This window comes from Euprymna scolopes, chromosome 8 (assembly GCF_053919585.1).
Source record: "Euprymna scolopes isolate OS-2025 chromosome 8, ASM5391958v1, whole genome shotgun sequence".
NCBI lineage: Eukaryota > Metazoa > Mollusca > Cephalopoda > Sepiida > Sepiolidae > Euprymna > Euprymna scolopes.
In genome coordinates, this window is record NC_136489.1 from 86,917,605 (window position 1) to 86,944,330 (window position 26,726).

The 26,726-nt window shown below is 32.0% G+C and overlaps 2 protein-coding genes across 3 annotated transcripts in view; one reads left to right on the forward strand and one right to left on the reverse strand.

Moving 5' to 3' along the window:
- Positions 1–11,823, reverse strand: part of LOC145283624 (uncharacterized) — a 164,669-nt gene extending 152,846 nt beyond the window's left edge. Inside the window, exons 1-2 of one of the 2 annotated variants that reach the window (XM_080132573.1) lie at positions 11,135–11,823; positions 10,356–10,407 (exon numbers count right to left, since the gene is read on the reverse strand). The gene's annotated coding sequence lies outside the window, so the exon portion shown is untranslated. The remainder of the gene's footprint in view (positions 1–10,355; positions 10,408–11,134) is intronic. The other variant, XM_080132574.1, reaches the window with a different exon arrangement.
- Positions 1–26,352, forward strand: part of LOC145283622 (uncharacterized) — an 80,681-nt gene extending 54,329 nt beyond the window's left edge. Inside the window, exon 2 of the mRNA XM_080132572.1 lies at positions 26,050–26,352. The gene's annotated coding sequence lies outside the window, so the exon portion shown is untranslated. The remainder of the gene's footprint in view (positions 1–26,049) is intronic.
- The last annotated feature ends 374 nt before the right edge of the window (positions 26,353–26,726 follow it).

Consider the following 26,726-nt stretch of genomic DNA (forward strand, 5'->3'; position numbering starts at 1 on the left):
AGAAGTCTGTATCTTGGAAATTTTTCCACGGATATGAAGTTTTTTTTTTTTTTTAGTTTGTTTTTTTACATTTTCACCCCATACAAGGCACATTGCCACTTTGGTGTAGGGGGGTTACTATCAGGTGCAGCAACCACTGGGGCACTATGTTGGGATTTGGGCAGCAAGATGTCGGTTCACATTACACTTGAACTTCTGCATGTCAGTACAGTTAGAGAAGCAGGGACCTGGAATAGCGGTTCTGGGGAAGAAACTACTGGAGTAGAAAAGTATTTTACATCTAGGGATCTCTACTGTGTGGGGCTGGGATTTAGCTGCCTGTCGGGTTTGTCGAGGGTGTCTACGTCGTGGGGGGGCACAAGTGTCTGCAGTTCGTCAGAGCATTCACCATTAAAATACTTGTAGAACAGGCAGAGGGACGCAACGTTTCGTCGATGGGACAGAGGCTGAAGCTTAGATGCCAGTCCAGGGCCTATCAGATTGACGACTCTCTTTTGAACCTTGTCTAGGAGCGAGAGACTAGCAGCAGATGCACCAGTCCAAATGTGACAACAATACTCCATACATGGGCAAATGGTGGCCTTATAGAGGTACAGGATACTTTCAGGTGTCAGTAGTTTTCTAGCACAGTAGAGAGAGCCTACATTTTTCGTAGTGGCCCTGGCAATGCTTTCAATATAATTGTTCCAACTCATGTTTCCTGTGAATGTTAGGCCAAGCAGTCTGAAAGATGTACTCTCCGACAGGGAGTCACTGGCCATTGCTATTGGTGGCAGAAAAGGTTTCTTGTAATTATTGAAGGAAACCAAGTTCATGAAAATCCCGCCTCGCCTGGCGCATGACGCTTGGAGGTAGACAGAAAAAGTCCTTTGTGGTATTAAGGCGAGTTATTACTGTGTATGTCTTATAAGATAGACGAGAGATTATAGCTTAGCCAAAAATCTTCTATTAAAAAGAACTGTAAGGTAAAAAGATATTAGTTTTAATTTTCGCATTTGTTATATATTGTATATAAGGTTCTTTTCGTCAGATTGTATGTCATGCGTGTTCGGAGTAGCGTTTAAATAGTGGCCGTATCTTAAGAATATCCGTTCATGTTTGCATCATGAAAGTTTACGTTTCAGTTCAGGAAATGTAGATAAGGTCAATCGTATCGTGATTAAAAGAATGTCTTCGTTGTATAACCTTTTGTTCGTTCGATTTACACATGACATGGAATCAACCATAGAATTCTCTCATCCAAGAAACTGAAAATCTGACATTTTGACCAACTAAAAATTCAAGCAAGCCTATTGTCTGATCTCTTTGTAATCTTCTAATTATTCTCTCGCTTATCGTGATCACTCATATGCATATGTATATATACATATATACGTGTGTGTGTGTGTGTGTGTGTGTGCGTTTGTGTGTAATTGTGAGTATCTGCGCTGTTGTGTGTTGGATAATGTTCAATATGGTTTATAACTTGCACCAGGATATAAATTACAAGAGACTATACGTAGAAATAACAGGAATGGAGTCTGTTTGCTCTCTTCAGTCTAGTATCTATCAACATCGATACTTCGTCTGAATTTAATTGAAATAGATTCTTTATATACATTAATATATTAGATATATATATATATTATTATTCTTATATACATATATATATATATATATATATATAATTATTACAGTAAATAATAATGGCAGCCCCTTTAAGAAACTCGTTTCTTATTGTTGAGCACTTTCAGTTGAAATAAAAGCGGTCAATTTAGCTCATATGCATATATCATTATATAATAATTAGATCACTCTTACAGCCGTTAAAAACATTTAAAAATAAATGTTCAAATTTAAAAAGTATTTCTCGCGGTTAACGGTGGCTGAATGGATTAGGTCCTTACTAATGGAGTCAGAGATGGATTCTGATGCCAGGTTCGAATCTATCGTCTGGTGTTAATCGTGACATCCTGCACTAAAGATCCCCGAAAGGATGAAACACTAGTGCATGTAAGTATTTAATAATTATATATATATATATATATATATATATATATATATATATATATATATATATATATAATTATAGTTCAGACGTTAGTTTAGGAATAGAATGTTAAGGTATGATTAACTTGATATTAAGAATTAACGTATTTAAGACGACAAAAAGATAAGATGGATATTCAATATAGATACAAGGAACAACATTTATGATTTGGAGTATACTTCAGTACAGGTATAACTGGAAAATAATATATTAGCTATGGCGTATTCTGTAATTATAATTAAGTATGAATAGATATATGGCATGTTTTAGTAGATACGAATATATGGAATTGTAGATATTAAGTGTGTTTGTTATGTTCAGACTTTGCCTTTCGTTTAAAATCCAGAAGTTTGTATTTTGCATAACAAAGATTATTGGTTCAGTTTTATGTATTAATTGTAATACTATCTCCTATCAAACGGAAAGAGATAAAGAGTTGCTATTTATTACAGATCATTTTAAATCTATGTACAAGACTATGGCTAGTAATTATCTATTTTAAAGCTTAGCTGTGGGATAAGAGTATATTATAATGCATGCCTTAGCAGTATAACTCTTTAGATGTTAATGTGTTTATCGATTTCGATAAAATCAATCTTCTAAGGTTAAGGGTTGAGAGCTAACTCCCTCTAAGGTACGTGAAATGGATCAGATTTAATAGCAGCTTGTGAAGTAGAGCAATTGGGTAGTAATGAGGAGAGGATTTAATAAACAGAGTAAAGTATAATTACGCATTAAGATATACAGTTTTGGGTAGAGTTTAGGAGGGGAAAAATTATGTTTATCATGCAAAACAGACAAAGCCAATCGTCTTGGAGGTAAAGTATCTATTTGATATAATTGATATGCTAGCAACCGTATTTTTACAGTTTTGAGAGAAATTATAAGTACATGAGTCGTGGTTTGCTGTTCTAGTCAGGAATTTAGGCCAGGCATAAAGCATATAACTCTACGTCCGTCTAATTTTGTTTTAAACGTATTTGAATTGAGTATTATAAAGTGTTGTTCATCTTAGTTCAAGAATAGGATAAAAGGTTGAGGTAAAATTCAAAGTGATATAAGGAATTAAGATAAAAATTAGATGTTCGATCACTGGATGTTTGAGTTGATCGGGAGGAATTATGTATCTATTCAGAAAATGTCTTAGTAGGGATATAATTGAGATTTAAGTATTTTTCAGTACTAGGATACTGACAGTAAGATGTGAGCTATTGAAGATCCAGTATAAGCGATTAGATATAAATAGCAACATGGTCATATTTTAGTAGATGCGAGCATAGACGAATTGTAGATATTAAGTATACTACTTAAATAAAGTTCTTCTACCCTCTATCGTAGAGAGAAAAAATCTGTTTGTGACAAATTCAGAAATAATTTAAGCATTTTTATCGTTTTTATTTTTATTTTTCTGTTTCTTGTATTAATTTGGCTAAGAAGAAACTGTACCGAACTAACGTTAAAAAATAACCGCTTTAGTGGTTTTAGTGGTATAGTGGTTTTAACTTAATTTTCCGCAATAATTTTATCATCTTAATGAAGTCCCCAGAAAATAGGACGAAACGTTCATATTTTCTAATGCTATAAGTTTTTTAGTTCTATTTCCCATGACGTTATACCATCGTATTTATTTTTATCAATATATATATATATATATATATATATATATATATATATATATTTATATATATATATATATATATATATATACATACATACCTCAAGTCTGCAGATAGATATGTGGCGGCCAGAACTAATTAACTTAAATTATTACATTTTTTCTATATACGAGGTGTCGTACAGCTAATATATTCATCAATTTCAAAAGTTTCCAGTTCTCTGCAAATAAAGTAAAATAGATAAACTGAAAGGTTTTGGAATTTCCTAAGTGTTTCCTGTTGCGTTCATGGGTTAAATTAAGGCTTTCGTTTGATATTCCATTGTCGAGTTCGAGAGAAAGATTCTCGCGTTCGACAAGATATAACTGAAGAAGATCAGAGCTTACACCGATCTAAACGTTGTGAACATGACACTAAAGTTGAGAACAGTAGTCCGAAGAATGCAAATAATATGAATGCATGTTTCCTTATTGCGGCTTGGTCAACCTCAACTATTTGTCATCAAATGCCCCAATAAGTAATCAAATTTGCTTTATAACATTAGTAGTTCACCAATTTCTAAGCTGAGTGTCTTTTCTACTGATAAACCTTTATTATAAAGTTGCTCTTTGATTTCATATACGGTGACTTAACAAAAAACTGTATTCTGCGTACAACATGATGTCGATTTTTAGTAAAGCGTTCATGAATGACGCTGTCAGAGTTTTAGTTTGATTACCAAGTAATTGCATATGTTATTAGTTCTTATACGATGTTTTTTTTTCAATAGTTAGCCTCATATTTTAAACTAAAAAAAACTAAAACGTTGAAGAGCCTATGATAACAGGAGAGGTATCATACACCAGGAGTCTTTTGTTCTCAGGAATTTATTTTCTCTATACCTACTAGCATTCTCATTGGCCTTTTTTGAAGCCTCGGTCGTAATGAGCGTGGTTTATCATTCACATCTCTAACGCTGCACTGAAATTGACGAATCCATCTCCTAACCGTGCTGACATCAATTGCATCGGCTTTGTAAACGTTCAACATGCATGTTGGTCGGTTTAAGCTTTCTAAATAGAGGAATTATTCCTTCTATCGCACGTCCAGGACAAGGATTTTTTTTTCTTAGTCTCGCACCATCAATATCTAAAACAGACAGATGAAACTTTCAGGTTCAGAATGTTTGTGTCTAGTTATCATAAGAATGAAATTTGCAATCCTCTCTGATCCATTCCTGCGGAATAAAAAAAAAAGATGTATTACTATTGGAACGTCCTCCTAATAAACCACAACACATACCTATGACCTGCTCTTCTGTTATTCATTTATTTATTGACGAATTAGTAAGCGTCGAACACCTTATAGCAGAACATGTATTGGCTATTCAGTTACTTCTTTTTCATTATTCACAAGGACCAACGTAGTCATTTTGTTGCTATTACATCAGTACGTCGCTGTTAAGATGAATCCCTTTTTTCTGTGATGAAATATAAAAAGTGCAGTTAAAGTATCAATGCCACTTTTTTTAGGCGTGAACTAGAATTTATCTCTGAAAATGGTAGATATACCTTTGCTCTATTCATAACGGTGTGGTTAAAAAAGAAACCAGTTCGCCCTTCTTGATTTATCAAAAAAAGTCAGTAATTACTCATAGAAACACATAGTGTCCACAAAAAAAACAGCGTGGCACACATACACACATAAATTAATTAAACAAATCCAGATGTATGAAATATAAAAAAAAAAATACTTAAAACTAATATTTTAAAAAGTTTTCAATACAAGGTAGAATTTCATAAATGTTTATTATATAAAAGTTTACAATATCCTAAATTCAAATACGTTTCAGCATCAATTATACTTTGTCAGAGCCTAGGGATTTTCTAAGGATCAATAGCAAGTAGAGCAATCCTAGAAATAGAATGGCGCTCTCCCCTACACCTCAGTGTAGCAGCTAATTAAAAGGAAACCTTTAGCTTACTCCCGATTATAGTTGGCCACTTAGATTTCCTTTGGATACATGCTCTATTACTCATTATTATATTAATTGAGTGTCACAACGAATACAAAATTAGCACTTTGCGGGCTCTAAATCGCTTAACTCCGAGGTTTAAACTTCAACTGTTGTCAATGTTTAATGGCTGTATAAGGTCTATTGTTTTGATATATATATATATATATATATATATATATATATATATATATACATACATTTAGATGTAATATTGTAAATGTCGGTGGGATATTTAATAAACTAAAATAAATATGGAGATCTATGACCTTGCTATTAACCTTGCAAATAAAACTTACATTAGTTTTATTTCAACCATTATATGTGCAAACGACGGTGGTATTTGAGCAATGATTATCGATGATGTCTATCGAAATTATTGTATTGATTTAATTTATACCGTTGAAATATTAATGAGTATATACGTTTCTAGTTATGGACAAAATAGTGGTATATACAAGAATTTCATGCCTGCTAGAGACTCTCGTCTTGAAGAAAGAAAAGTGCGATATATATATATATATATATATATATATATATATATATATATGTGTGTGTGTGTGTGTGTATATATATATATATATATATATATATATATATATATATGTAGAATTCTCTACAGTTCAATATAAATTGTAATATATTGTGGAGTAAGTCACTACAGAAATCATGTTGCCCAACAAGAGCAGGCCATAAATCAATTTGATTGAAAAATGGGCGATTTTACCGATTTCGATAATAATCAAATATAGGAGGGTGAAATATTCGTTGATCATCATTCAATCCCGGGAAACGTCGGGTCTTCATACACACATATATATATATATATATATGTGTGTGTGTGTGTGTGTGTGTGTGTGTGTGTGTGTGTGTGTGTGTGTGTCGGAAAATATTCCGAGCTCATGAACATCGATACTTTACATATTATAAAAGCGATGGCTTGGTTTGGTTGCTTTGCTTTACGGCATATAAGCATTTGGTGGGGGGTGGGGTTGGGGGTATTTAATGTCGAAACTAATATTTTGAGAAAAAAGATTTATACTTCGAATTCATTATTTGTTCAAATATTTATTCAGGTGTTTTGTTTGGTTGTTTCATTTTACGACAGAAAATAACTTTTTGGATTCAACCATTTCGGTAAACGTTCTCATGATTCAAATTCTTTCTATATTTATTTTTTATTCATGACGTTTAGTTTGGGTTATTGTAGAAAAAATATTACTTTTTCTTTTTGCTTTTGTAGAACATGATTGAGTTTTGCAATAGGAAAAGGAAAAGCAATCACATTAATTGTTGGTACATTTTAGCCCAGTAAGTCATTATCTTCAGACAGCCTGACCTGGTAGTGTCTAGTGTAAAGAATGGATTATGTTTTCCATAACAGCTGATCAAAAGAGAACGATATTATATTCAGCTGAAACATTGAATAATAGTTAGATATCTGATAAAGATAAATCGGAAATAAAATTGAAGCTCACTTTTGGCCAGAGAATAAACTTCAGAAAGCAGACACCTATTAATCAACAGGTGTAGATTTAACTGGCAGGACACATTTCTGCAAGACAAACGACATCCCAGAAGGAACTGCATCCAATTTTATGTCGATACGATAGATTCCCCGAGACAATAATAAAAGAAACGTTGGTCGCTGTTTTGAATAGAAACTCGGACATTAAAACGTACACTTCCTGCGAAAGAGACCATTGTCTCCACAAGATTCTAAAAAGAATATTGAATTTCCATTTTCTCCTATTTTATGTTTCGACTTAATTGAGTCGTATTTATTACTTTCTTTCTGCATCTGAGTGCCGGCTTAGTTAATTTACTTGAATATGAATGCTAGGTATTGAGCCACGTAGAATATATTGTCAGGATAATTTAATGTGGTAGACGCATCTAGATACCAAGACTAAGTACCCCAGTCTGCAGCAAACGGACATTTTATTAGTTTATACGATCAAGTATAGTGTTAGTATTAAAATATAGCCATTGAAAGGAAAATACACAGAAATATCTATGTTTCATTCCCGTATGAAATCATCAGGCACTTAGATATCGTCCCATACTACTATTACTTCTGTTATTTTAAACTCCACTCGCGTGTTCTAGCACTGTTGAAGTAAATACTGAAAACATATATATATATATATATATATATATATATATATATATATATATATATATATATATGTATATATATAATTCTTGGTTCGTTCGTTATTAGTAGTCTAAATAACCACTGGAACGATTGCTTCGACATTTTGAAATAATATGTTTACTGTGCCCGTACGTGTTTTTATATATCTCTTTTTAATTATAACATTATACTCAATTTTTCTTTAATAAATAGGTGGTTTTCTTTGTACCGATGCGGCATTGTTTTATTTGGGGACATATAGATATCATCTTCTGGCGTCATGTGACATCACTAAAAGGATCTTTTGGTCTCATCACTACAGGCCCTGGTCTAGCTTAATGTAAACAGAATGTGTTTACAGTATCGGTAAATTTTCAATGGGTTTAATGACGTGATTATTGATAATGTAACGATGTGATTGAAATTTAATTTAAATTAACAATATATGGTCGCTTTCCTATCAAATATTCATCGAAAAATGGTAGATACGGACAAAATGAATGCCGACGCTCAAAATTTATAAACATTTTGACCCCTACTTTTACTTAAAAATTCACCAAAACTCCGAAAATTAACAAATTTTAATGAAAATGTCAGTATTTATCAAATAATGATCGCAGAATATAACGAACTAATTATTTTACTTAAATCTTAGGGAAAATGTATTAGTTTGCTTAACTAAAGTTATGGTTTTCAGTAGTAAATAAAAAACGCAAGAATTTTTTTTAGCTTTTTTATATAAATATAGCATCGTAATTTGTAACAATAAAAAAAAAATTTACACGAACATTACGAAAAAAGCCCCTAAAGTCCGTATTAATGAATTCGATATAACTCGAATAAAAATGAATTTCTCGCACTGTCGATATTACCATTGAATTAAGCATTGTTTATTTAATATTTTAACAAAAAAATCATATTATCAAAAATATTTCTACTTTTTTTTTAAATTATATATTTCGAATAATTTTTATATGCAGGATTTTTATAATTTCCTTGCTCGCAAGAATGTGAAACTTTTGGCGTAACATATTTTTTTATATAATATTGGCCAATAATTAAAAAAAAAAGATTAATTTAAAAACAGGAACATAGAAAAATAATTAAATAAAAAATGGCAAAATTTATACAAACATTTACAATAGAAATGTACGGATGTCCGTCTGGGTAAAAAAAGAAAACCAGCACCCCTACTTCCTCTTAATTGCATGACGTCATTCTCAGACAGCTGTTTCAGAGTTTGGGCTTCTGTATATTCCGTATTTCCAAAAGTACGGTTTGTTGTGCTTATGCGAACGGCAAAAACACGGTTGTGGGGCTAATTCAGCTATTTTTAGCAAGAACAAGGACTTATTAGGAGTTTACTTTACTAATTATCTTTTAAATAGACCCAGAAAACTAATATGTATCTCTAAAAGGATTTTTACAATGGATTAACTTCAAAATTTAGCTGAATTGGTAAGCTCGCCATGAAAACATTTTTCATAACATTTTTTTTTTTCGCGTGTAAAATTATTTTCTTTTCCTTTGGGAAATTAAGTTTAGCTCTTAATCTTTCAAATACAATCAAAAAGTTGTCGGAAACTTACGAAAATATTATGATAAATCGGCTTTCAAAACTAGGTCCCCCTATTCTTATTCGTTTATTTTTGCTCGTACCTAAATAATGGATATTAGCAGCAAATCAACCATTGTCGATCATATTTTTACTATTCAGGAAATTAAAGATTCAATTAGATTCCTTTTTCAGTCACCTAAATTATTTAAGGTGAAATGAGTTAGGAATTTATATCCAAACCTATTTTTTTACTGAAAAAAACAACATTGATACACTAAGTTAGATAAAATTTGCATAGAATGCTCTGCTTTACGGTTGTTGTCAAAATGGAACTGAAATTTAGAATTTCGTTCCCTTTTAAATTCGGTACATTTTTATATTACGTCCTATTCATCGTTCACACATTCGACATGTCAACTTTTATAGGTTTTCGGGTATGTTGACAAAGTTGAGGGTGTCTATTCCAAACGCCGTTCTGAACATGGGGAGGTTGGGGGTGTCTATTTCGAGAGCCGTTCTTAACATTGGTAAATTGGAGTATTTATTCGTTGTAAATGTATCCGACAACCTATAAATGTCGACATTTTCAATGTGAACGGTAAGTTGCACTTATGTAAAAAATAATAAAAAGATATACCAAACTTACTTTTTTCGTTTAAAGATGGAATTATTTCCCTTTCGTTATTAACTTCTTTTTTTATATTTTGCGTTTTATATATATTTTTTAATATTTTGTGTTTTATATATGTATATCACTTCTTTTTTTAGATATTTTCTGTTTTATATAAATTGGAATTGTTTCCCTTTCGTAATTAACTTCTTTTTTTATATTTTGTGTTTTATATATATAAAGTACAATTGTTAAATGCTACTCTTTTGATTATATTCGTTTGGGGGACACAATTTAAAAAAAGATTAAAACGGAGCGAAATTTAATTTTCCGTTCCATTTTTACAACAACCGTAAAACAGCGCATTCTTAGCAAGTTTTATCGTAAATTATAAACATCTAGATCTACTTACATTATATTAGAAACCGGGCGACCCATGAAAATCTGGTAGCTGAGTGTCAAATCTGCGTAAAATATTGAAAATAAAAGAAAAATAATAGAACCTCTCCCAAACATATTGGCAATAATTTGGTTTCGTCCTTACCTTGAGTGTTTCCAATAAGGGCGATTGGTTTACTAGGATTTGTATTAGAAGCTGAGCACTTATTAAAATTATTTAATTGTGTAATTTTTAAAATTTTGTTTAAATTTGTTAGTTTGCAATCGCTGATAGCCCACTCAAAAAATTGAACAAAAGACAAAATTAAAAAGAATGGTACTCATTCAGAATCTTACCCCCACCCAATTTCAATTAAGGTTAGGGTTCGACCGGCAATCACCGGATTCAACTGAGCGTTGTCAAAATGTTGAAACACTCAATCAACATTTTATTTATTTTTTCGCATAATTCATTAATGATGGGAGTATGTTTTCTGTTTATTTTCTTAACATCTATTGACAAAAAAATAATTTGTACATTCTCTTGAAAAAAAAATCAAACTTTTCTCTACTTTTACCTAACTATTTGTTATATATTCAATCATCGAAGTTATCCTTGAGGGGTACCAAATTGATGATTTCGTTACATTTGAATATGTTATATAGGGTTCTTCATTTAGGGGCACTTTTTACGTTTGGGTGTATACACTATATAACATCAAAGATTCCGTGTGATTGTCTCTAATATAAATGGTTGTGTGTTTGATTATCATAAAGGGAATCGTGTGTGTGACATGTAATTTCTGAACCTACCTCTGTTTCTCGCTGTGGAACCATCTGGCAATTTCTCATCCTGGAGGGAGACTTGATACCTGTTTGACGAAGATTTATCACTCCAAGACGATGAAATGGTTTTATAGTTTTTTATTTCACTTTCCCCAGAGGTTCTGCAGAAGTGGAAGTGAAATCGGCTTGTGTTAGTTCTTCTTCACACACGTCAGCGTTCGTCTCCCCCCTCCCCAGTTAAGAGGGGGGGCCACGGAAAAAACGTCCGTCTTCTTCAAAGCTCAAATCAAATCTCCCAGATCTAGCCAACCATGTCACACATACGTAATTTGGTCAGCTGACCTTTGGTTCTGGTAAACGTGTCTACCTCCACGTTTACTCACCTCTCTCTCTCTCCCTCTCTCCCTCTCTATTCTCTTATAGAGACACAGAGAGAGAAAATAGAAAGAGTAAGAAAGCCAGAGAGAGGGGGAGATGCTCGTTAACATATTTACGGTGTTCATATAAAGCATTCATCTGTTCTTTTCATAATAAAAATTCCGTTTTCAAAAAGAAGGGTTTACTGCCAAATTTCTTTTTAAAGAAAGTGCAAGTTTTCCTGAAGAAAACAAAAAACTTTCACCTAACAATTTATGGTAAAAAATGAATCTTTTCTGTGGGGAAAAACAACTTTTATTGATTAAAATAAATTGCAAAAAATAATAAAAGTAAATAAACAATACAAAATGCAATTTTTCTTGAGGAATGTGTTCCATTTTAACAAACTGAGCCACAGCAACGCGTGGCCGGGTATAGCAGGTATATATATATATATATATATATATATATACATATATATATATATATATATATATATATATATATATATATATATATATGAGAACAAATAATTAAGAAAACACTTTAAGGGGAGTTAAAAACATATTTAATTTTCAAAAAAGAAACACAAATTAAATTGATTGTTCTTAATCCCCGGAGTTTCCAAAGAAATACTTTCCTTCTCATAAGAGGGTCGGAATATGCAAAATGCGGAATCGGATTTTGCTTGCAAAGTATCTAATGAAACTACAAGCCGTTGAGCTTACTTGGTAAAAGTTTAAAAAATAGTGACGCAGAGGGAATGGGGAGGGAAAATAATGAGTTCACGTAAATGGATGGTTTGATAAAGACTAGAATATCAAATAACGTTAAAATCAAAGAAAAGTTGGTAAAACTTAGGTATCCAGAAGTAAAAATCCAAAGAAATCGCGTTACTGGAAGATATTTTGATGTCATCCATAAAGCAAAATTCCATGAAAAATTCACAAATGGGTACAAGAAAAAAAGAGTGAGTATCGATATATTATTATAAAAAGAAAGATAAAATGAATGAAGAAGTGGAGAGATTTCAAGACGCTTTTGCCGAGGCTAACTTTTTAAATACGAATAAAGAAGCAGAAAATATGAGCGGTGATATATATGCATACATATGCAATATATTATATCACCTTATGTGTGCATATATATATATAATAGTAAATTATATATATATGTATATATAAGTGTATGTGTGTTTGTGTATGTGTTTGTGTATTATAGTAGCATTCCTTCCTTTAAAACATTTTATCAATTTTAGACGATTTCTATTTAGTTTAATTTTGATCATGTCTAAAGGAAGAATGGTACGACCAGAAATAGGAACCATCGGGCCATATTATTACACTATAAATCAAAAAGCTTGCTCACTGCGTCAAAAATATCACTAAGAAATAAAATGCGAAAAGTTCGCTGTATTTAAACATATGTGTGTGGGGGATCTGTGTGTGTGAGTTTGTGTGCGTGTGTGGGTCTGTGTGTGTGTGAGGAAGAGAGAGAACCATTAGACATACATGCAGGTAGCCACATACTTTTTCTATTTACACTTACTTATATATCGCATCCTTTGAAGGAGGTTAATAGAAAAACCCTCAGCATTGGGGCAAACAAAGTCTGGTATTCCACCTTAAGTGAATAACTTCGTAGCTGTGATAGTAATTGCTTTCAACATAAAAGCATGTGCAAATACTAAAAACGAAAATTGTGAAGCCATTATTGTCCACAGTATGGATTACAAATGAAATGATATAATTGGCCGGAGCAATCATTATTATTTATTCTGTCGGAGATCCATAAATTCGAAATTGTAAAAGGTTCTTTCTGCCCCTAAGCATGAATTTTGATATGTTTTACTTCAACTCTCATTAAACAATAATGAGTTTCTCATTTGCGAGTTCGGGTCGATGGTTACTAGGTGTTAGCAGCACTGACTGGAAACTTGGGTGTTCCAAGTGCGGATCCAGTTCGTTCCGTAGCTACACTCCTATCAAACTAGCATTTGACCTTGTGTTTTACTTCTTAAAAAGAAGATTTATAAAATAATTATTTCATTACGAACGGGGTTGTAAGATACGCTTAAATATGATATTTTAATAGTCCAGATTTCGTAAAGATTATTATAGTCGTGATTTCAAAAGTAAAAATAATAAGTATTTGGAGGTGGGCATCAGTTAGAATCGAAACCGAAAGCAAAACTGTAGTATTCAAAGCTGATGAGGTTATCTCTGTACCAATGTCACACGCATGTTTATAAATTAAAACTAAACTGAGAAAGAAGCCGAAAATATATAACGATTCTTTTCAATTTTGACCCATATTCAAAACTATTTTAACCGGCTAAAGGCCCATAAAAATATAATCGATTTTTCCTTTCGGAGGAAATAGGGCTTGAATCTATGGAGACATATATATTTTTATATTAGATTGGAAAAATAAATTTCTGCATACTTTAACTATATCAATGAATAGCGGGCTGACCGGCATAGCCCGGTCGTAAGATACTCTTAAATATATATTGATTAATGCAAATTTCGTATTTATTATTATATTATATTTGACCCAATATATAGTAATGGTTTTAAAAGTTTTTAAAAAAATCACTCGTGCGCCACGACCGAGAATCGAAACCAAAACAATTTACTTTCTCCTTTGACGTTAATGCCTGAGCTATAAATATATCTTTGCGGCAAGACTAAAACTTAAAGCATGAACCAATAGCTATTACGTTAGACATGTATATTCGTAATGCCGTCGTTCGGTCTTCACCTGGAAAATTCCATTGTTTTTTAAATATTCACAATTTTGCATCGATTTTCCCCGGCTAAAATCCAAATATAAACTTTCGCATGGGTTCGAATACCCTATATACTAATTTTCATGTCTGTAGACCAAAAACTGACAGAGGAATTTGATAAGCAATTTTTTAACAAATATATATATATATACGCATATATATATATATATATATATATATATAGAGAGAGAGAGAGAGAGAGAGAGAGATTTCTGTTTATTATAACCATTTTACGCAAATATTACGCAAGTATAAATCATGTAGAATATCTGTATGAATATAATTAGACGTAATAGTTAACTAAAGAGGATCATCCCATAAGAAAACCGAAAAAAAAACTAATAGGGAATTCATTAAAATATTAAAGGAATATGCAAATTTGCTAGATCTTTTGCAGATGAATGCATATATAACAAAGCTGTATTTTCTTTTTAAATAAATAGAGAAAAAGGTTAATATGAATATCAATACACAAAAAATTTATAATAAAAAATTTATTTACAAATTTATATACAAGTCTATACACAAATTTATAGGAGTATATATTTCTTACTGGGGATTTGATATGTAACGTGCTCACTGTATATTTTGATTTCTAGAGCTATGAGTAATAAATGAAGCGATATTGAATAAGGGCGTATAAATATAGTTTTTTTCAACAGGAATTTATCTTTAAGACAGAATACATTTTACATTATAAGTTACGCTGTACAGTAGGTTGACGTGTATCGAATGTAGCGTCATTAAATGAAGTTCGTAGCTGGAAAACAAGATTATTTATCTCTTATGTGTGTCCGGCACCCAGATTAATGGACATCGCTTTTATGGACTTTTCAACCATCACACAAAGTTAACTTAAAAATACAGCTCATCTAGATATTGTTATCGTAAGTTGCTGTAAATGAATGAACCAAATACCAGATCAAACAATGGAGTTATTTGTTGTTCTTTTTCGTGTGTTTTCATTATCAAATGAAGCGAAAATTACACAGACACTTCTGCTGCTCCTATACAATCATTTTTAGAAATAGATGTTACTAACAATTGCGCAACAACGTACAACGAGTCAACAAGAGACTAGTTTTTTTCTATAAATGACGAGAGATCTTGTAAGAATAGAACCTATCCATACACAATCTAAAGGGCAGTTGTTTGTATGTATGTGTGTTTGTATCCACTGCTAAAAGTCACAAACTACAAAATCTACGCCCAGCAAGTTGTTAAATTCTCGATCGGTGTTGCACTGTCTGGATAATATCGTGAATTATTTCATTAGGACAAAATTATTCATTTTCTGAGAGTCAACTGGGTCGGGTTTCGTTTGTATTGGGGGAGGGTTTTTTTAGTGCAATTATGTACTATCTTGAAAAATAATGTTGACTAGTACTACGAGGAATCTATTATATAAAGAAGAGTCATCTGTGCGTATGTGTACGTACATGTCAATCTTAAAAAGAATGAGCTGAGTGGAGATGAAATAAACATTTTGGGAGAGGGAGTAAGCAAGTGAGAAATAGAAAGAGAGAGAGGCCGACAGAGCGATAGATGTTTAATACAAATATGTGCACTTTTGCAACAAGAAACGTCGGGTAGTCCAGCTTAGAATTCTCTGCTTAAAACAATGGGAGCTTTGTCGATGTCCTGTTTGGAGTTATATTTGAAAGTCAAATTTATTTTTTATTGTCTTTTTTTTTCAATTCTTTATTTATTGTAAACAAGGCATGTTGCCAATTGGTAGTAAAGAGCTACAATTTGGGGCCATTGTCTATAAAAACACTATGTAGGGGAGTAAGAAGCGAAATATCTGTTCAAATTATATTTAAATTTCTACATGACAAAAGCAGGAAACAGGGGAAATTCCGAAATCTAGTAGTTTGAGGAAGGATATTAGGGTAGAAGCTTTCTGGCATATATGGACCTCTTACAGTAAAATGGTGTCATTTTGCTTTTTTATCTGTTTTTTCGGAAGTATTTACGTCGAGGGGCACAATTGATGGGAGTTCTTCAGCGCGCATTTCATTAAAATACTTGTAAAATAAGACTTATAAAGTTTGAGACATTTTTTAACCCTGTCTAAAAGCGAGATACTAGTGTTAGATGTGTCAGCCTATGTGTGGCATGCATGGGGTCCGCAAAGGTGCATGATACAGTAAGGTGTGAATAGCTTTTTAGCACGGCAGAAGGAGCCCACTTTCGTTTCAGCAGCTTTGGCAATGTTTTCAATGTATCTGCACCATTTATTGTGCTTGTGAATGTTAATACGAGGAGTTTGAACAGTGAGCTATGAGGTAGAGTGGTTTTATCCATAACAATTGGTGTTCAGGAAGGTTTCTTGTAAGTGTTAAACAAAGGAAGCTTAGTCTTATTAGCGTTAAATGTTACCACTATTTATCAATAACTGGTTGTTATGGCTAATGATATACTGCCTGAAAGTGCTTCGTTCAAGCTTATTTGCCTAACATTCACAGGTAACATGAATTGGAATTAATACATTGAAGTCGTTGCTAATGTGGGCTCTTTGTGTCGTGCGAGGAGGTTACTACCACCTGAGAATATCCTGCACCTCTAAAAAGTCACTATTCGCCTAAGCATGGAGTATTGTTGCTACATCTGAGCTGGTGCATCTGCTACTAGTCTCTCACTTTTAGACAGTGTTAAAAATGAGTAGTCAACCTAATAGGTCCAGAACAAGCAAATACTGTAACCTCTGTCCCATGACTGACATATGACATCTCTGTGCCTGCTTTACAAGTATCTTAATGAAATGTGCTCTCACTAAAAGCACTTGTATACTTTCAGCGTAAATACCCCAACGAACAAAGCAAGCAAAAAATCCCACCCCTACACCGTAAAGATTATTTGCTCGAACTACTAGACGTTGGAATTCCCGGGTCCCCGCTTCCCTGACTTTACTGACATACAAGTGTAATGTGAGCAAATATCTCGCTGCTCAACTCCTTACAAAGTATTTATGTAAATTTAGCCCTTGTTAGCGCCCCCTTCAGTCAAAGTGGCATTATATTATTATTTGGATGAAATAACAGAGAAAATATTTTGAAATTTGAATATTTAAAAATGATCGTCGGCCGACAGGATATGTAATTTTGATTAATTTTGCCTCATTTTTTTTGTAATTAATCTGATTTTTTTTTTTCAATTCCGAATGATTTGTTCATAGAGTTTTGTTATTTTCTTATACGTTGCACGTCCACCTTTTGCTCTGAATTATCTTGTGTTTACTTAAAATTCACGTTAGTTTAGTTGGGTAGTCGCCGGTGAATAATTCGAATTTGTTGCTAGATTTGAGCTGTTTATTTCAGAATCGGTGGAATTCGCTTTTTTTTTTGTTTTGTTTATATTGTTTTGTATATTGTTTTTTACGTTAGTTTCTTGTGAGTTTGGTTCCAAAATAAACAAAGATGTTCGTATGGCGTTTTGCTTATCATTGTAGATACCACATTCTACATGTCATTACTTAAAGTATCTGAGCATTGCAGATTGAAACTTTTGAACATCGTAATTCACTATCTTTAAATAATTGCTACGACTAAAACAAGCCAAACACATAATTGTCTCTCATAACATATATTTCAAAGTCAAATGACTAAAATACAAATGATATTTTGCATAACACAACAAATAAAACTAATCACACAAATGTAGTTTTGTAGCTTAGGCCGGTAACTAAGATGAAACGCTTCAGTGATAAATCGTCGTGGTTTTGTGAATAGTTCTCTTTCCTTTAGTGTGACGTTGTGAACTAAAACAACACACAATCATCATATCGTATGATTTCGAAGGTTCTATTGTTGGCATTGGTTTCCCCGATAGCTTTTTAGTCAGAATTCTTTCTAGAAAACAATCAGTACTTACGGGAGGGATCACGTGGATGTTGCCAACATCGCAAGTAAATTGATTTGTGGAAAGAACTGGATTCGAACTTGGGAAACCTAGGTCCTAAATTCACGTTATTAATAACCGAATAAACGTGATCTCTCACCACACAAAATAAAATGAATGCGGCAACAACTGGTTTATTAATTGAATACGACAAGAAAAAGAACAACTTATGATTTAGTTGTCTAATAACCGATATGATTTCTTAGTCACAGTTTTTTAAGATCAGCTTTGTACCTGGGAGAGCTGTCTTTATAAAAACATGTAATTTGTTCTGTCAGCCGAGAAGTCTACGGGTGGTTTCAGTTAATAATAAAGTGTGATTGTCCAGTGATTGGTAATAGATCTAGTAGTTCAGGGCAGATGTTCTACTTTTGTTTTTATTTTCATATAGCACAGCTTATCGAGACAAAAAAAATACCACATGATGGATTTCGTTTCGAAACAACAATTCGTTCTCTTTTTTCTCAGAAACATCGTTCTTAGAAATACAAGACAAAATAAATAAAGCATGCAAAGTAATGTACCGTGAAAGAGGCACAAAAATGACTCAGTATTTGCCTCCCCCCATTTAGCCCCAAAAGTCCCTAGGGGACGTAAAATCCTGGTGAAATGAACAAACGGTGAAGTTTTAGGCCTTAACATATGAAAATTTGAGTTCAGCATTTACCCCCCCATTTAGCCCCAAAACCCCCCAAGGCCTTAACATATTTAAATTTGAGTTCGGCACCATGCAAAACTGCTAAACAGACAAACAGAAAATTTGGGACAAATGTAATAAAATAGTCCCAAAAATGGAGTGTTTTTATTAGCTCTAAAAGAGTTATTGCGAAGTAAAGACAAACAAAATTATATAGAAATCAGTTAGTTACAACTTTTCAGAAAGTTTTATAAAAATGCAAGGCATCAATTCTTTTAATAAGCGCAAAAGTGTCAATTTTAGCCATTTTAACCCGAAAGGCACCCCTAGGGGGGCAACTTGAGTTTTCCTTGAAAATCCGTTCTGTTACTTTTTTTACTCATATCATGTTTAATGTTTATGCAAAATTTCAAAAAAGTCCAAGTGTAGTTATCGAGAAAAGTGCGGACAGACGAACGGACAAAGTTGAATTTACAGGCTCACCCTCCTTTTGTCGGGGGACCTATAAAACATTGCTAGAGTAACAAAGCTGTTGAAAATGGCCACAATGATCATATTACTATGTCAACGTTGGTAAAGCTGAGATCACTACAGAAATATAGGTCCTGGATATGACCTTAAAATATACCCAATGGTGAAGCCCCAGCTTGCGGGCTTTCGGGAGTGTGGAACCACCCTTTAATTGTTCTTCAAAATCACTGGATTCGACATTAAATAACCTTAAAAAGGTTGATATGCCGTAAAACAAAAACAATCAACCAACCAACAGAAATATAATTTTGAAAATTAGTAAAATTCACGCGAAAAATGCATTTACAGCTTATCTATTTTTTAACGTGACTTTTATTGCATATTTTAGAGATTAACTTTGCTGTCACACAATTTGCACTTTAGAAAAGGTTTTCTGTTTTCTTTTCTTTATTATTTACATTCTCTAACGTTTTACTATTTAGATAGTTTATTATCTGAAGAGTTGCATCATTAACAATCATAACAGTCGGTTTGTTGCATCAAATATTCTTTGGATCTTTAATTATCTTTTCTTTTCCACGCGCTTATTAAGAGGAATGTGGTGCATTCCCATCGGTTTGCATCTTGTCTCTTCAACCGTCTTAACTGAATCAAGTAGAGCTATTTAATTTATACGGTCTTTTTTAAGCTGCCTGTTTAATCTGCATTCGCGATAAAATATTGCAAAGGCAATATTAAGAAATTTAAACATATACGCATTATGTTAACATTATTTAAGGTAAAAGTTATTTAAGCTACAAGATGATTAAATCAAGCGTGAGTACAAACTATATTTGTATGCCTATTGTTTTAACATTAAATCATTAAAAAATGTTTTCTTAAATAAATATGCGTGTATTTTAAAGAATTCTCGAATTTGTAACAAAAATAAATGGTTCTTAAAATCTCCTCAATTCAAATGTCTTTAATCGACTTGTTTAAATGTTCTAAGATTTTATTTTCGTTTCTTTTTCTATTCTAATTTTTGTTTTAAATACAAACGTCTAGAATTATGTATTAGTGTTATTTTCTACCCTTTATAACTAAGTGCAGATCGACGTTCCATAAACGGAAGCACTTCCACAATTATCGCTTAAACACTTTAGCTTCGTTCCGTGCGCCATTATTTTTAAATACTTGTGTCTGCTTCTTGCAAAAACTCTCGATTATTTCCAATTTCTAAGGTAATGTTAAAGCACTTTTTTATTTCTCAGATTTGGAATATTTTCAGAACAAGCCATTGTGAAGTTAATATCTTATCATTAACTTATGGGATCCGTGCCCCGGTGTTGCCTAATATAACAGAACCCCCCCAAAGAAACACATCTTTTCACCTAGAATCGGAGTCGATTTCTTTTTTATTTTTTAATATTTTTATTTAAAGGAAAATTATGAGACATCGGTCTTTTTTTTCTATGATGGTTTAGATAGACGAGCCCTTCCTAAAGTAAAGTCCTTTATTTTTTTCACACAAAAAGCTGAAGGGCTACGAGAATGGGAATGGCACCATTAAAATGAGCGACTTTTGTGTCTCAGAATTTATTGTTCTACATAATCATCGCCATTCTCAATTCACTTTTGTTAGGAATTCTTACGCACGTCCATAAGAGAGGTGACTTTATTAGAGTTTCACACAATCAATACCTGCAACAGATAGATGAAACTTTCAAGTCATGAATGTATGAGTTCAATCATCATAACAATGCAGTTTGCAACCCCTTTAATCCACTCGGCCTGAATAAAAAAACAGGAGAAATTACTTTCACAACGCTTTTCGTACATCAGAAAGAAGACAAAAATGCTTGTTAAAAGAAAACAAAACATAATATATGTATATCTTATATTAACTACATTTTAATATACTATATATTTTTAAAATACAATGTTACCGTTATGGAATATCGAATCGATTCAAGCAAATTCGACCACAGCGTTCGATTACAAACCAGAACAAGGTTCGATTAAACTCGCAGGCTTTTTAAACTAGACAATTCAAACAAATTCAACACAAAACAAATTCAAACTCAAAAAAAATTCAAACAAATTACTTGGCATCGGAAAGAAAACAAGTAAATCTTTACATAAAATGTAGTAAATGTTCTATGTCAATGTTAAATTGTAAGAGACAGACTTTCTTAATGGACAGAAATATTTGCGTGCAAAAATAAATATTTCCTGTAAAAGTAAATCATTTTTATTGACTGACACTGTTCGCCTTTATACCTCGTGAACATTACACTGATCGAATTCAGCCAAAGGAAGTAAAAAAAAAAATTATTGAAAACATATATCAAACAATGTAAGAGAAAAGTGTATATCGCCGAAAATGAAAGTTAAAAATGCATATATAGTTTTCTAGCGGTTGTATTATCTATCTATCAATAACAGTAAGGACGTGTCTGTTAGGACACTTCTCTGCTTATATCATTAATGACTTTTTAGTCTACAGATTAGCAATCTGGTATATAGGATTATGAGACATGCGGAAAATTGTGTAATTGGTTTTCATCCGGAAAAATGAGCTGCTTAGATCCAAATAGGGATCAAAATTAATAAATTGGCACTTAGGGATATTCGGATATTTTTTTCTGTTTTCAACTGTTTCACGAGTGCGCGTGCGTGGTCGTGAAACATGACAGTGCCTTTTATGTTAAGAATATGAAACTTGTAAAACACTTTGTAAGTTCATGTCAAGCTTGTGTAATCGTTATCGTACTCTAAACACTTTTTTTAGGTCTTGGTTTCGATCTCAGATCGAGTATTTTTTTAACTTACAAGAAGTGAACTGTTTAGAAAAAACATAATACTCGCACACAAACGTCTCGTTTTTTGTATGAATTCAAATATAATATTTATGCGTATTTTATGACCGGGCAACGCCGGGTACCCTGCTAGTTTTTCAATAATCTAAATATTTGTATATCAACAATGTATATAACAATATTATTTCCAAAATTTTACGAACAAATACCGGATAGGGGTTAAAATTTTACTCAACTTTGATTGAAATAGAACTTTTATTTAAGAAATGGATTTCAAAAAATTATCATTCTAAGCATTACATAATTCTAAAACAAGGTTGAAATGACGGTGAAACGATAACTGTAAGAAGTAGAATTCATAAGTTTAATAATTTAATAACATGAATTACATTTATTATTTAATAACATTCGTAAGTTTAATTATTTAATAACAGTCATTAGTTTAATTTTTAATAACAATCATAAGTTTAATTATTTAATAACAGTCATAGATTAATTATTTAATAACATTCATTAGTATAATTTTTAATAACATTCATAGGTTTGATTATTTAATAGCATTCATAGGCTTTATTATTTAATAGAATTCATGTTTAATTTTTAATAACATTCATGAGTTTAATATTTTAATAACGTTAATTAGTTAAATTTGTTAATATCATACATATGTTTAATTATTTTATAACATTAATAAGTTTAATTATTTAATAATAATCATGGGTTTAATTATTAAATGCCGTGCATATGTTTAATTATTTAATAACATTCATAAGTTTAATTATCAAATGCCATGCATAAGTTTAATTATTTAATTACATTCATAAACTTAATTATTTTATCCCATTCATTAGTTTAATTATTAAATACCATACATGAGTTCAAATATTTTAATAACATTAATAAATATTTAATTATTTAATAACAGTTATTAGTTTAATTTTTAATAACATTCATAAGTTTAATTATTTAGTAAACAAATTGATATTTATAGGGATTTCCATAAAACTTTCTGGAAAGTTGTAATTGATTTCTATATAATTTTGTTTGTCTGTACTTCGCGATAACTCTTGGGTGTACTCAATGGGTACTTTTGGGACTAATAAAAACACTCCATTTTTCGGACTATTTTAATTGTCCAAAAGTTTCTGTGTATGTCTATTTAGCAGTTTTGCATGGTGCTGAACGCAAATTTAAATGTGCACCATTTGTTTATTTTCACCCGAATTCGACGTCCCTTGGGGACTTTGGGGGCAAAATGGGGAGGAGGATGAACTTAGTTATTTTATTTTTATCTCTCGTTTACTGTGCACTCACGGGGGACCGTGCATGCTTTATTTGTTTTACTGTTTTTCAACCCAAACGAGGTACAGTGCCACTTGAACGTGACGAGCTACTATTTGAGACTGAATCTACAGGGATACTATGTAAGGAATTGAGGAGCGAGATGGCTGTTCACATTACACTTGAACTTCTGCGTGTCAGTACAGTTAGGAAAATAGGGACTTGGGAGGGAATTCTAAAATCTAGCAGTTCGAGTAAAGATACTATTAGAGAATAAAGTTTTCTGTCATTTAAGGATCTCTATAGTGTACGGAGGGAGTTTGCTGCTTGATGGGTTTTAAGTATTTATATCGAGTTGGTACAACTGCTTCCAGTTCATCAGCGCATATTTTATTAAAATACTTGTAAAACAGGCAACATTTCGGCGATGGGAAAGAGATTAGAGTTTGACTGAGAATGCGGAACCGAATAGGTTAGCATCTTCTTTCAGATGGAGGTGCGGCTCTGCCTAAGAGCGAGAGACTACGTGCATATGTACCAGTCCAGATGCGGCAACAATGTTCAAAGTAATTGGACAATACATATTTCGATGAGCTGAACTGACGGAACATTTCTGTTATTTTACATGCCAGTGAATACTAATCAATATAAATACTAGCAGGCTGCCCGGCGTTGCACGGTATTAAAATACGCTAAAATGTGATATTTTAATTCATGCTGATTACGTAATTATTATTATAAAGACAATTCTCTATCCACTATTATATTTAACTTATTATATATTAGTGAGATCAAAGCTAATACACACACACACATATACATATATATATATATATATATATATATATATATATATATATATATATATATATGACTTGGTGCCATCAGCTAGAATCAAAACTAAAACAGTTCTCCATTCCATAGTTTCTGAGCAACGCCCGTACGCATGTATATAAATTCACCTGTCATCTCTTATTTTAAAAGATGGAATCGCCCAATCGTGGAAGACACGAATCAAGAAAGCTAACAAGGACGTCCGGACGGTTCACGCCGTTTTAGAATTATATAAATTATGTTCAACTGATGAGCCTAGATAAAGGGGAAACTCGAGTCTTGGACTTCCGGTTTGTTGGCTGTCATGGCTTTTGCGAGCTGCGACGTTGTTTAGCTGTGGAAACAATTAAATTATATAAATATGAATATGGATCATTAGTTTTAGACATGTATACTACGCATGATCACTTACTAGATTTAGTATAACGCTTTTATGTTGTCAGGAAAGTCATCAAGTAGTATGTACATTTCAGAAGTAAAACATGTGCTAACTTTTAGTGTACAGTGTTAGCGTCACAGTTGATTTGTGTAAATAGTGCATAGGATGGATCCATATTTGCGTGTTCGAGGAGTGTATCAAGTAATCCATTCTATTCTCTAGAGGACAGACATTTTAGTTTTAGTTTTATTCTTTTTCCTTTGTTGAACATCCGGTCATTTGTATCCTGGTCGAGCAATGTTGTTGTTTGTTTTGGTTTTTGGAGTTTTTTTTTGTGTGTGTTGTTGTTTTATAGATTTGCTTTGTTTTTCAGCAGCAACATCCATTAGTGGAAACCTTTCCTTCACAAATTATCATCGATTATAGCTCCTCCATATGAAACGCAATTTCTTTTATAAGAGCGTAAATTATACTGATATCATTTTGTCGCCATCGTAAATACAGTACGCTGGCGTGCGTAATGGCACAGTGGTTACAATCGCGGACTCTGGAAACAACAAACTGCGTTTTATTAAATTCACAAACGCACTTTTTTGGAGTGGAGGATCCCAGTGTTTTAATGGTATATCTGTTTAGAAGAATACTATTAAGTCTGTTTAATTGAGATAATTTATTGACCTACATATTTGAGGAGTAGTTTTTTTTTTGGATACCTAAAAGTTTTATGTGATCAAAAGTATTTAAATGCACGGGGATTTGTGTAAAACGTAAGAATAATTTATAAGATGCCTAATGCTGTAATTCTTATGTACACAACTGCGTTGTATTATATCATGCATATATATACATATATATATATATATAATACCTAGACACACTAGTGTTTCAACGTTTCGGGAATCATCAGTGCAAAGAGGCACGATTACTACCGGTCTATTAGCAAGGAACAAACCCCACGAGAAATATCGTTGAATTTTAAACATTTTTTTTAAATGTCGTAACATACGGCCATATTGATCTGATAATTATAACATCTATACATGCGACCTTAGCTGACTGACTTTCTATTTCCACTTTTAGAATATATATATATATATATATATATATATATATATAAATATATATATATATATATATATATATATATATATATATAATTATTTACCATAATAATTAAATACCTACAGACACTAGTGTTTCATCCTTTCGGGAATCTTCAATGCTGGGTGTCACGATTAACACCAGCTCGATTTACAAAGTCGTATCCAATCGGCTACCATTAACCGCGACAAATATCGTGGAATTTAAACATTTTATTATTTAAATGTTTTTAACATATATATATATATATATATATATATATATAGAGAGAGAGAGAGAGAGAGAGAGAGAGAGAGAGAGAGAGAGAGTATGCAGAGTGTCCAAAAACTCTCTAAAGTGTTGACAATTTGTGGCATTTCACTATTAATGATTATTAATTCTCTTTTTCAGATATATAACAGATAATATTTTGGGAATTATCATCAAACATTGGACAATGTACGCGAGTTGTAACATTGATTTACCAAAATCAGGGATCAACAATTTTGACTCAAAGAGCTTATAGACGGCATGTTCCTGTAAAAGATCGTCCAAGTCACAACATAATTCGAAACATTGAACGAAATAAGGGAGTTAAATTGCAATTTAGAGAGTCTGCAATCTATCATGAATAACGAAACATGAAAGAGAACAAATATGCGAAGCTGAAATTGGGAAATATTTTTCATGAATAAAGATTGTTTAAATTTTGAATTGTTATGTTTGATCTTGCATTTTTTTTATTTCCCAATATCTTAGTCAGATTGTGTTAACATTACAGAAAGATATCCTCAAAAATAAAGAATCTATGTAAGTTCAAAACTATTCAATTACTTTTTACAACTATATATATATATATATACATGCATTTGTGTTTTATGATATTTACAGCATGTTTGATTTTAATGCAGAATCATTCACACTTTACCAACGTATTAGTATGTGGTCATATTGTCATAATTAACACTAAGAATGTCTTGTATAATACTTTACAATTTATTATTTTATACATAGTTAATATTTATTTTTTTAGATGGCTAAATCTAGAATACGTATATTTAATTTTTTTACACGTAATTAATTTTAAG